Source organism: Rhinoraja longicauda, chromosome 2 (genome assembly GCF_053455715.1).
Source record: "Rhinoraja longicauda isolate Sanriku21f chromosome 2, sRhiLon1.1, whole genome shotgun sequence".
In the NCBI taxonomy this organism is placed as follows: domain Eukaryota; kingdom Metazoa; phylum Chordata; class Chondrichthyes; order Rajiformes; family Arhynchobatidae; genus Rhinoraja; species Rhinoraja longicauda.
This window is the reverse complement of record NC_135954.1, coordinates 95,077,385-95,089,834: the sequence shown is the minus strand read 5'-3', so window position 1 is coordinate 95,089,834 and position 12,450 is coordinate 95,077,385.

Genomic DNA, 12,450 nt, shown 5'->3' with positions numbered 1-12,450 from the left:
TCAGTAGTGGGAGCTGAGCAGTCAGTTGATAACACCGCTCGCAGCCCCAAAACACACAGAAACCTTTTTAAAAGATTTCTGTAGCGTCGCAGCGATACCCAAAGATGTTTAGAGTACCGCTGTACCTCCTCCGAATTCCAAAAAAATGTTTAGAAACTCACTTGTTCGAGTGATTGAAACAGAGCTCCGCAGCACCACACCCCACACCTGAGCTTTTTTTTTTTTTTTTTTTTTTTTTTTTTTAATCAAAAATATTTATTCAAATATTAAAATAATATATACAATGCAATAAAACCAAAACAGAACCCACCACCAGAATATTATACAAACAAATATGCCTATTAAAACTATCATACAATTATACTACAATCCCCATCCAGGATACATCCAATCCCCCGCGGTGCCCAGCGGTCCCGGAATTCCTCCAGGGTGCCCGTGGACAGCGCGTAGTCCCTCTCCAACACCACCCGGGCACGGACGTAACCCCGGAAAAGGGGCAGGCAGCTGGCTCGGGCAGAGCCCTCTTCCGCCTGGCGCCGTGAGTCTCGGATGGCCAGCTTGGCCTGGCCCAGGAGCAACCCAACAAGGACATCTTCGGCCCTACCCTCTCCCCTACGCACAGGGTGTCCAAAGATGAGGATGGTGGGTGAAAAATGCAGCCAAAAAGCAAGGAGCAGCCCCTTTAGATATTGGAACAGGGGCTGCAACCTCACACACTGCATGTACACGTGGTACACAGACTCTTCCAACCCGCAAAAGTGGCAGGCGGCTGGCGAGTCTGTGAACCGCGCGAGGAACAGGTTGCAGGGGACTCCTCGGTGCAATATCTTCCACCCCAGGTCCCCGATGGAGAGGGGCAGAATTCCTGCGTAGAGGGACCCCCACCGCGGGGTCACCTCGCGACCGGAAGGCAACACTGACCGCCACTTAGTGTCCGGACGGTGGACCAGGGCGAGGAAGTGCAGGGTGTGGAGGAGGAGCCCGTACAGGACACGCCTCCCTGCGTCTCGGAGGGAGATGAAGGGTGTCGAGGAAATGCGACTCATGTTGTGTGGGACCGGCTCCCGGGAAGGATTACGGCGCCTCGGTCCGACGAGTACTTCCGGCTGAGCGGGGGTTTGCTCAGCCGCAGGTGCTCCACACATTTGAGCCTCTCCGACACCCAGCGGGGCAGGACAAGGGCCGGCTGCTCTCACGCCTGGGCCGCCGCCCTCCGTCAGCGGAGGGGGGGCCCGGTCGACAGCAACCAGGTTCCAGACTCTCAGCAAGTCCCGGTAGAAGCCGGGCATTCCCAGCAGGATAGCACGGCTGACGCCCACCATCGGGATCCGCGTACCTGCTTGAAGGCAGCGGCCCCGTTGGAAAAAGTGTGTCGCCAGCACGTGCCACCTGGGAGGACGCTCCGAGTACAGGTATCTCTGCAGAGTCCTGAGGCGGAGAGCCGCCAACTGGGTGCGGATGCACACCAGCGACTGCCCGCCCTCCTCAATCGGGAGACTCAGGACCGCTGCAGAGACCCAGTGCTTTCCGTTGCCCCAGAAGAAGTCCACCAACTTCTTCTGGATGATCCCAGCAAAAGTGGCTGATGGGACCAATGTGGTCAATCTGTACCAGAGCAGGGAAGCCACGAGTTGGTTAATGACCAACACCCTGCCCCGGTAGGAAAGCACCCTGAGGAGACCTGACCAGCGCCCCAGCCGGGCGACGACTTTCAACTCCAGCTCCTGCCAGTTCGCCAGCCAGGTCTCCGCGACGGGACTCAGGTAGACTCCCAAGTAAAGGAGGCGCGTGGTGCTCCACGTGAAAAACCGCATCTCCTCAGGGAGGGAGTCCACCTGCCATGGACCCACCAAGAGTCCAGAACATTTCCCCCAATTGATCCTTGCAGAGGAGGCGGCCGAGAAGACTCGTTGGCACTCGCGCATCCTCTGCAGATCAGCGGGGTCAGTGACCATGAGGAGCACGTCATCGGCATAGACCGAGAGGACCACCTCCATATCTGGCTCGCGTAGAACCATGCCCGTCAACCTCCTCCGAAGCAGACTAAGGAATGGCTCCACGCAGATGGCGTACAGTTGGCCTGACATGGGGCAGCCCTGACGTACTCCTCTGCGGAAGGGAATGGGAGCCGTCAAGGATCCGTTGACCTTGATGAGGCACTCCGCAGTGGTGTATAGAAGTCGGATCCGGGCCACAAAGTGCGGTCCGAACCCAAACGCCCGCAGAGTCCTCACCAGATACTCGTGATCCACCCTGTCGAAAGCCTTCTCCTGGTCAAGGGAGAGAAAGGCAGTGGGTACACCGGTCTCCTGAGCCAGGTAGACCAGGTCCCGGACCAGATGGATATTGTCCTGGATGGACCGGCCCGGGACCGTGTAAGACTGGTCAGGGTGGATCACTTGGGCCAGCACTGGGCCCAGACGGTTGGCCATTGCCTTAGCAAAGACCTTGTAATCGGTACAGAGGAGGGAGACCGGGCGCCAGTTCTTTAGTAGGCGGAGATCACCCTTCTTGGGCAGAAGGACCACTACAGCCCTCCGCCAAGACAGGGGCATCTCCCCGGTCGCCAGGCTCTCCCTCAGGACCATGGTGTAGTCCTCCCCCAAGGTCCCCCAGAAAGTGCGGAGGAACTCTGCTGTCAGTCCGTCCAGGCCAGGGGATTTGCCCCTTTGAATCTGATGGAGGGCCGCAGTCAGTTCGTCTAGTGTCAGGGGGGCGTCCAGACGCTCGGCACCCTCCGGGCCGACCGTGGTTAGACCTTCCCACAGATCACTGCACTCGTCCACGCCGGAGCTATCCGGTGAAAACAAGGTCCCATAAAAGGAACGAACCGCCGCGTTGATGTCTTCTGGTTCGGTGACGGGGGAGTCATCGTCAGCGAGCAGCTCCACTAAATGCTGACGGACTCCCCGCCACTTCTCCAGCGAGTAGAAGAAGGGTGAACCGCGGTCCAAATCGTGGAGCATTTGGATCCGCGACCTCACATACGCGCCTCGGGATTGCTGTAACTGCAGCTCCTTCAGCGCGTCCTTCTTCTCCTGGTATTCCCTCCAGAGGGTCGGGTCCCCACCGGTCTGACTTAGACGCGAATCCAAATCGAGTAGCTCACTCCCGAGCTGTCTGACCTTGGAATCGCGTCTCTTGGTAGACCCCCTAGTGTACTCCTGACAGAAACGCCGGATGTGGGCCTTGCCCACGTCCCACCATAGCCGCAGGGAGTGAAATCCTCCCCTCTTCCCCTTCCAAGTGGTCCAGAACCTCACAAACGAGTCCCGGAAGCGGCGATCCTCCAGCAGCCGGTTGTTAAAGTGCCAGTACGCGGACCCTCCCCTCGTGCGCAGCGGGGTAAACTCCGCCCACACCAGGTGGTGGTCCGAGCAAGGCATCGGCCGCATGGAGGCCGCCGAGACGCGGGAGACGTACGCCCGAGAAATGTACAGGCGGTCAATGCGAGAACCACCCCCCTCTGACCTCCTGGAGAAGGCACTGGAGTCGGGGTGGAGGTTCCTCCAGGTGTCTACCAAGTCAAAGGAGCCCACGAGCTCCTTCAACTTCTTCACCGACTCCTGGCCGCGCTGGATACCGGAACGGTCTCCTTCCTCGAGGGTACAGTTGAAATCTCCCCCGAGGATCACGCAGTCGCCAGGGTCGATGGAGCTCAAAAGGGTAGACACCTCCCGGAACAGGCACGTCTGCAACACGGCGGGCTTGGGGGCGTACACGTTGACAAAATGCAACGGCACGCCATCCAGGCGCACGGCCAGGTGAAGCAAGCGGCCTGGCACCAATTCCTGGACCTTTAGGATTTCTGGCCGGAAATTCGGGGCCAGCAAAATGGCCACCCCACTGGAAATGGAGCTGAGGTGGCTCATGAAGACCTCACCACTCCACTCCAGGAGCCAGGTGGACTCGTCTCCTGGGATGGTGTGGGTTTCCTGCAGGAAGCTCACCGCATATTTCCCATCCCTCAGGGTTGAGAGATGGTTAAACCTGCGGAGAGGCCCCCTGCTGCCATTGATGTTATAACTGGCTATGGTGATCGCCATGTCAGAAGTACACTAGATCCCCTCACCAGTCCCCTGGTCACTGACAGCAGAGTCGCCTTTGCCGCTACGGACCCTAGATGGATTGGCAGTGCGTTTCACCTTCCGGATCTTGGCAACAAGGGACGCTCTACTGGTCCCTCTACCCTCAGCAGGAACGACGCTGCTCTGGGCCTCGGCGTCCTTTTCCAGGTCGTCCAAGAAAGACCTGAGCTGACGCCGGTCGTTCCCCTTCACCCCCATCCCTCCCTTCACCCCCGTCCCTCCCTTCACCCCCGTCCCTCCCTTTCCCCTCCCCTTCCTTCTGAGGATGAGGTTCAGGGAGCTGGTGACCCCTTGTAAGTTCGGCCACCGGAGGGAGGCCAGTTTGGGCCGATGTTGGGCTCCTTCGGTGGCCGCGATGAACTCGCGGATCTCCTCCACTGGAATGAGAGGAGTGGCGTCGGGGGCAGCGAGAACATCCATTGACTCATTGCCCGAGGAGTCCTCTTCCACCCCCCCACTGCAGATGGAGTCACCGTTCCCATCCTTGGACACACCTTCTGTGCTTGAGGCTCCCGCCCCACCCTGTGCAGCGGTTGCCTCTTCCCCACCCTCTGGTCTCTCCTCCACCTCAGTCCCCACCGTGGGGCCAGTGGCAGAGGGGCCTTCCTCGGGTGTACCTGGGCAGTCAAGACCATTGACAGTGGGGTCTATCCCTCCACCAGTTGGGCCCAGAGTGGACTCTGGTGCCCCAGACTCAGGGAGTCCCTCTGGAGCCAGGTCCTGCGGGAGAGAAGGGCTGGTTTCCCCTTCCCCCTCCCCGCCTACTATCCCTAACTCCACAGGCGTGTTCTGCACCTCGTCCTGGGTGGGTTGCTCCTGGGCTTCCTCGGGTGCATGAATTGGGATTCCCTCCCCAACAGGAATCTCTCCCTGCTCCATTACACCCGAGTGGTCCCCATCACCACCCTCCCCAGAAACCCCTTCAGAGCATGGAACCGGGGCCTGAACCAGAGGGCAGGAGTCATCCTCCACCACAGCACTCCTCGCCCCACTGGAAGATTCCCCTATGTCCCCCTTCTGCTCCTCCCTGGAGAGATTCCTCCTTCTTTTTTTCGAAGGGGAGGAGCTCACAGACTCTGGGGTCACCTGAGCAACCCTAGTCTGCGGCTCCCCCTCCTCCCGCCCAATCCCCTCCGCCCCTGGCTGGATTATGGGGCTTGCGGACTCCCTAACGGGAGGTGACGGGATGGGTGGCAAAGTCTTATCCCCGGGGGGTTTGTTCCCCAGGTGCCTTATCTTCTTCGTCACCTTGCTCCCCTTCTTTTGACCCTCCCCATCCCCAGGGTTCCCTGGCTCAACTACAGGGGGAGTGGGAGTGGGGGGGGGAGGGGGGTTAGTGGCACCGGAGGCGGAGGCCTCCGCCCGGGATTTGGGGCAATTCCTCCGAATATGCCCCACTTCCTTGCAGGCGTGGCACCTCGGGCGGTCCGATGTCCAGAAGATGGTGAAGTCTCGCCCATCCTGCTGGACACAGAAGCGCCCGTCGACCACCTCCTCCCGGTCCAGCAACATTGTCAACTGGCGCCGGAGGGAGAGAACGTGCTGCAAGTCCTTCCTGCGGAACCCCATGGGTATTGGGGTGATGTCGGTTAGGATCTTCCCCAGGGTATGAAGGTGGGGAAGGAGGGCCTCGTTCTTGATGCAAGGCGGGACGTTGGATAGGACCACCCGCTGCGCGGTGGACCCCAGGGGCTCGACCTGTAGGAAAAGTCCACCCACTGTGACCCCTTTACATACAGTCGCGTTCACCCCCTCAACGGACTCCAGAAAGAACACGCCCTTCCCAAACATTTTTCCCACATACACAATGCCTACAGGCTTGGCTGCCGCTGCCACAGCAGCCGCGCAGTCCTCCAGGTTCATTTGGGGGGGCAAGTAGCACCTGACCCCATGTTCAAAGGGTAGGTTCCTCATGGGGAACCGGGCCCCCAGAGGAGCAGCCGAAGCAGCTGAAGCAGCCGCCTTAGCATAACTCCCCGAAGGCCCCGATCCCCCAGAACGCTGACCCTGCATGGTATCAGGCACTACAGTGAAACAAAAACACTGATACACAAAGACAAAGACAATCCAAAAGGCACGGGGCCAAGTCCAAACACACAAACAAGTGTAGAACAGTTCAAGGGAGGGAGGCGAGTGGTGTTGCCTCGAACGTCAATAATGGCGGCTCCCACTAGAAACTGCTGCGTCACGGCCTCTTGGCCCAGGTATCTCGGCTCTCCTGCGTTCCCTGGTGAGCTGCAGACTTTCTCAAGCAATCCCCGCTGGTCTTCGCTGCTCCTGCAGCAACGAAAGGGATTCACCTGCAGTCTGTTATTGTTGGAAGCCTATCTCTGATAGAGAGGAGGCTCCTTCAGCTCCAGGTCTCAAGGCCACAGAAGAAGGTCGAGGGTGTAGAAAACTCCCACACCGCACGAAAACCAGACCGGTCCGGTCAGTAGCGACGAGGCAGTAGGGTGGGGGGGGGTTGTTCTGGACGCAGGTGTATCAGTCCAGACAGGTTTTTCTCCCCCTTTTTGTGCGCCACAGTTTCCTGGCAGGTTGCCAGCCTCAGTAGTGGGAGCTGAGCAGTCAATTGATAACACCGCTCGCAGCCCCAAAACACACAGAAACCTTTTAAAAAGATTTCTGTAGCGTCGCAGCGATACCCAAGGATGTTTAGAGTACCGCTGTACCTCCTCCGAATTCCAAAAGATGTTTAGAGCTCACTCGTTCGAGTGATTGAGACAGAGCTCCGTAGCACCACACCTGAGCTTGGTGGGGATGACCGTGTTGAAGGCGGAGCTATAGTCTATGAATAGCATCCTCACGTACGTGCCCTGTCTCTCTAGGTGAGTCAGGACAGTGTGAAGAGCGTCACACAGTGAATTATAAATTACTTCAGTGAGTAATATATTTATTGTTTCACTGTACATCCTGAAAATAGCCTGAGTATTCCATCCAAGGACTCCGACAGTCTTTCCAGGTGAGGCAGAGGTTCACTTGCACCTCCTCCAACCTCATCTACTGTATCCGCTGTTCCAGGTGTCAACTCCTGTACATCAGAGAAACCAAGCGCAGGCTCGGCGATCGTTCCACTGAACATCTCTACTCAGTCCGCCTAAACCTACCTCATCTCCCAGTTGCTCATCCCATTCCCAATCTGATCTTTCTGTCCTGGGCCTCCTCCATTGTCAGAGTGAGGCCCAGCGCAAATTGGAGGAACAGCGCCTCATATTTTGCTTGGGTAGCTTACACCCCAGCGGTATGAACATTGACTTCTCTAACTATAAGTAGCCCTTGCTTTCCCTCTCTCTCCATCCCCTCCCCCTTCCGAGTTCTCCCACCAGTCTTAATGTCTCTGACTACATTCTATCTCTGTCCCGCCCATTCCCCTGATATCAGTCTGAAGAAGGTTCTCGACCCAAAACGTCACCCATTCCTTCTCTCCAGAGATGCTGCTTGTCTCGCTGAGTTACTCCAGCATTTTGTGTCTACCTGAGTATTTTGGAAATGACTTCAATGCACGATTTGTGAGTAATTTAGTTTTTCAGGGTATTTGAATGAGTTGCCAGAGGAACTTGTTAAGGCAGAGAGTATAACAGCATTTAAAAGCCACTTAGACAGGTACATGGACAGGAAGGGTTTTGAGAAATATGGGCCAAATCCTGGCAAAGGGGGCTGCTTAGATGGGGCATCTTGGTCAGCATGGATGAGTTGGGCCGAAGGGCCTGTTTCCATGCCATATGACTCCATGACTCTATCACGAATAGTTAAGGGTAGCATCTGTGTGTAATTTAGAAATTGCTTCACTGATCATTTTCAATTGACCTTATTGCATAATTTTTGAATAACCTTACTCAGGAATTTAAAAATTGCTTCACTGAATACTTTGGGAATTGTCTCACAGAGTAATTTAAAATTATCAGCATTGAAAGAGAATTTTAGCATCGAATAACTCTGGTACTACATTATGATCAAGTTAATATTCATGCGGAATTATTTACAAATTCTGCCTCAATTTTGAATAAATATAACCATTGCAATAATGAGTATTTGCACACTAACACAATAACTTAACCATTATGCTCCCTGTTGGAGGGAATTATGTGTTTGACTTGTACCCTTAATCTGTCTTTCATAGAACATAGAGCAGTGCAGCACAGGAACGGGCCCTTCGGCCCGCCATGTTTGTGCTGAACATGATTTTGGAGTATTTACAGCATGTTATATGCCCCATATCTGAGGAAGGATGTGCTGGCCATCGGAGAGGGTCCAGAGGAGATTTACAAGAATGACCCCAGGAATAACTGGGTTAACGTATGATGAGTGTCTGATGGCACTGGGCCGGTATTTGCTGGAGTTAAAATGATGATGGGAGATCTCATTGAAACTTACCGAATAGTGAAAGGCCTGGATAGATGCCCAGTGGATGTGGAGAGGATGGTTCCACTAGTGGGAGAGTCTAAGACTAGATGTCATAGTCTCAGAATAAAAGAACGTACCTTTAGAAAGGAGATGGTAAGAAATTTATTTATGGTGAATGATGGTGAATCTGTAAAATTCATTACCACACAAAGCTATGGAGGTCAAGTCAATGGATAATTTTAAGGTGGAGATGACAGATTCTTGATTAGTAAATATGTCAGGGGTTATGGGGAGAATTGGGTTGAGAGGGAAGGATAGATCAGCCATGATTGAATGGCAGAGTAGATTTGATGGGCTAAATGTTTTAATTTTGCTTCTATAACTTATGAACAAGTTAAACTGATCTACTCCACCTGTACACGATCTATATCCCTCTATTCCCTGCACTTCCATGTGCCTCTCTATAAGCCTCTAAAATGCCACGTGGGGCCCAGTCACACTTTTAATTACAGCTCAGTTCGGGACAGCACACAAAGAAAATCTCATAGCGCGGTGGTGAGTTTCTCAAACAAGTTGGGTTATTCAAAGCCTGAACACCATAACCTGGGAAGCACTCTGATAGAACCCTAAATGTTTCTCTGACTCACAGCACCTACAGCATTTTACAGTTCACGACACAATGGTTACATGTGGATTTTATATTTTGGAAATAATTTATCAGTGATCAACTTTTCTTGGTAGTCTTTCATCTTTGTTTCATCTCCTTTGGAGTTACCTACCTCTAACCTACCAACTCAAATCTCTCTTCCTGGTGCTTAGAAAATCATTCCCCCATTTGTCGTGCACAATTCAATTCAATGATTCAATGATACTTTATTGTCACATGTACCAAGGTACAATCAATGCTTTGTTTTGCATCCAACCCGAGAAGATCATACAGTAGACCTTAGCCAAGGCAGACACAAGAGTCACCACTTTGTGGTGCCGACAAAGTTACCAAAGCTACAAAAGGGTGTCATAAAGTAACTCCTCTTGTCTGAAGAAGGGTCTCGACCCGAAACGTCACCCATTCCTACTCTCCTGAGATGCTGCCTGACCTGCTGAGTTACTCCAGCATTTTGTGAAATAAATACCTCTTATCTCATACTCAGTTGTGTTGCCATCAGTTTGGTTTACAACATCCTATGTTTATCTTTATTCCAGCTAGCTATGCCTTGCAATCTGAACACTTCCATAATCTATTTATTGCCTCTCCTAACATGATCATTAAGTTACCTTCACTGTATAAACCTTTTGTCCATCATGCTTCTCCAGTGTGTCCGCTCTTGAGTCAAACATTTCACAAAGGTGTCCAATCTTCCATTAATTTCCAGAATTTCCTAGATCACTCCCAAGCAGTACTTAATTAGTTCTTGTGCCTTTATTCAGTGCAGAAATGCAAGCAAGCATGAAAACATACTCAACAATTCATGTTACTCATACTAATTTTTTTTATCTGCGTAATTTAGTAATATTGATCATTACTACTTGAGAAATATCATTGCCACTTCATTTCCTAATGTAAAGACAGAGAAAATTAAGAATATTATTTTAATATTCAATAATCATATTACTAAAAGGGACTTGCTTAGATGGGGCACCTTGGTTGGCATGGATGAGTTGGGCAGAGGGCCATGTTTCCGTGCTGTATGACTTTATTCCCACCTGAGAGAGTAGTTCAGGTTTCAGCCTAACGTCACAAACTCAGTCTTGAATGTATTCAGTGACTGAATGGGTGGCACAATGGTGCAGTGGTAGAGTTGCTGCCTTCCAGTGCCCGAGACTATGACTATGAGTTCTGTACAGAGTTTGCATGTTCTCCTTGTGACCATGTGGGTTTTCCCCGGGTGCTCCGGTTTCCTTCCACATTCCAAAGACGTGTAGGTTTGGAGGTTAATTGGTTTCTGTAAATTGTCCCGAGTGTGTCGGATAGAACTAGTGTGCAGTGTACTAGCACAGCATGGACTCGGTGGGCCGAAGGGCCTTTTTCCACACTATAAATCTAAACTAAAGTAAACTCCAAATAATTTTCAGCCTGAATATTATTGGAGAGTTATTTTGGAGTAGCCACATTTAATAATGCAGTAATTGCAACACCAATTAATTTTACCATATTTTTATCATTAAGAAAAGTCACCAGCAATCACGAATTACCCGAACAGAGAAATCTGGCCATCCATACTGTGTAGAAAGGAGTAGTTTGTTTTCACACAAATCCTTTCCGAGTCCGAAGAAGGGTCTCAACCCAAAACTTCACTAGTCTGAAGAAATGTCTTGACCCAAAATATCACCTATCCATGTTCTGCAGAGATGCTGCCTGACTGGCTGAGTTACTCCAGCACTTTGTGTCCTTTTATGCATTAACCAGCATCTGCAGTTCTTGTTTCCACACTTTGACATCCCTAAACATGTCCTTCAAGAGCAAAACCTATCCTTAAAGTTGCTGCTGCAGAGAACATGTTGCAATGCCCAATGCCAATGAGATAAATGATTAGTTAAGTGTAGGAAGGAACTGCAGATGCTGGTTTACACCAAAGACACAAAATGCTGGAGTAACTCAGCAGCAGTTCAGGAAGAATCTCTGGAAAAAAAGAATAGGTGACGTTTTGGGTCGGAACCCATCCTCAGACTGAGAGTCACAGGAGAGGGAAACAAGAGGTATGAAAAGGTTCAGAACAAATCACCGATGACCAAGGAAAGTTGGAGCCCACAATCATCCATTGTTGGCTGTGGAAGAAGTGATAATGAAGGGATAAAATGGATGTGAACAATGGAAAGGAGTTGGAGGGGGGGGGGGGGGGGGAACGAGAGAGGGAATGCAAGGGTTACTTGAAATTAGAGGAATCAACATTCATATCGCCGGGTTGTAAACTGCAATCTGTTTATGTAATTTGGGTAATGTCAACACAGACCAGTTCACTTAATTAGCATAAGAACTGAATAATTTGGCAACTTTAGGGCTCAGTGATTTGATTAGCACTAAAACGTGGTAGGATATTGAAAGTTTGAACTTGTTTTTTGTAATGTCTTTGAACCCATTGAGCCCAAATAAGAGGTTTACAAACAATTAAAAATTTGGAGGAATCTCGCTTAATGTATAAAACATGGCAACCAATTTCTCAATGGCATAAAAGGACAAAAGTGCTGGAGGAAATCAGCAGTGTCTCTGGAGAATATGGATAGGTGATGTTTCGTATCGAGAGACCCTTCTTAAGACTCTATCGTTTGTCTGAGAGATAAATGTTGGATGAGATCAGGGATAATGTCCAAGTATTTTTTGAATTAGCATTTTAGAATCCTTCATGCCCACCTCAGAGAATAACATCTCAAACAGTCTTGAATGTATTCAATGACTGGACACAGTGGTGCAGCGGTAGAGTTGCTGCCTTACAGCGGCAGAGACTTGGGTTCGATCCTGACTACAGGTGCTGTCTGTACAGAGTTTGTACGTTCTTCCCTGTGACCCTGTGCAGATTTACACGTCTCTGGAATGTGGGAGGAAACCGGAGCACCCTGAGAAAACCCACGCGGTAACAGGGAGAACGTACAAACTCCGCAGAGACAGCAACTCTACCGCTGCAATACTGTGCCGCCCTGATTTATTTATTTTATAAAATCACTGGTGCAGTGGAGGGAGATAGGCTCATGACAAAACAGGACAACTAACGCCATTTAATCATCAGACAGACTCATTACAAAACAGACCAACAAAGACTCAATACAAAACAGGCCAACTAACACTCATTACAAAACAGGCCATCTAAAGATTCATGACAATTCAGGCCAACTAAGGCCATTTAATCAACCGTCGTCCACAGCAAGTCTGTTTGTAGGCTGGCCACCCATCTCTATCCCAAACGTACTCAGACACTTGCAATCCCTAGTATATCATATCATATCATATCATATATATACAGCCGGAAACAGGCCTTTTCGGCCCTCCAAGTCCGTGCCGCCCAGCGATCCCCGTACATTAACA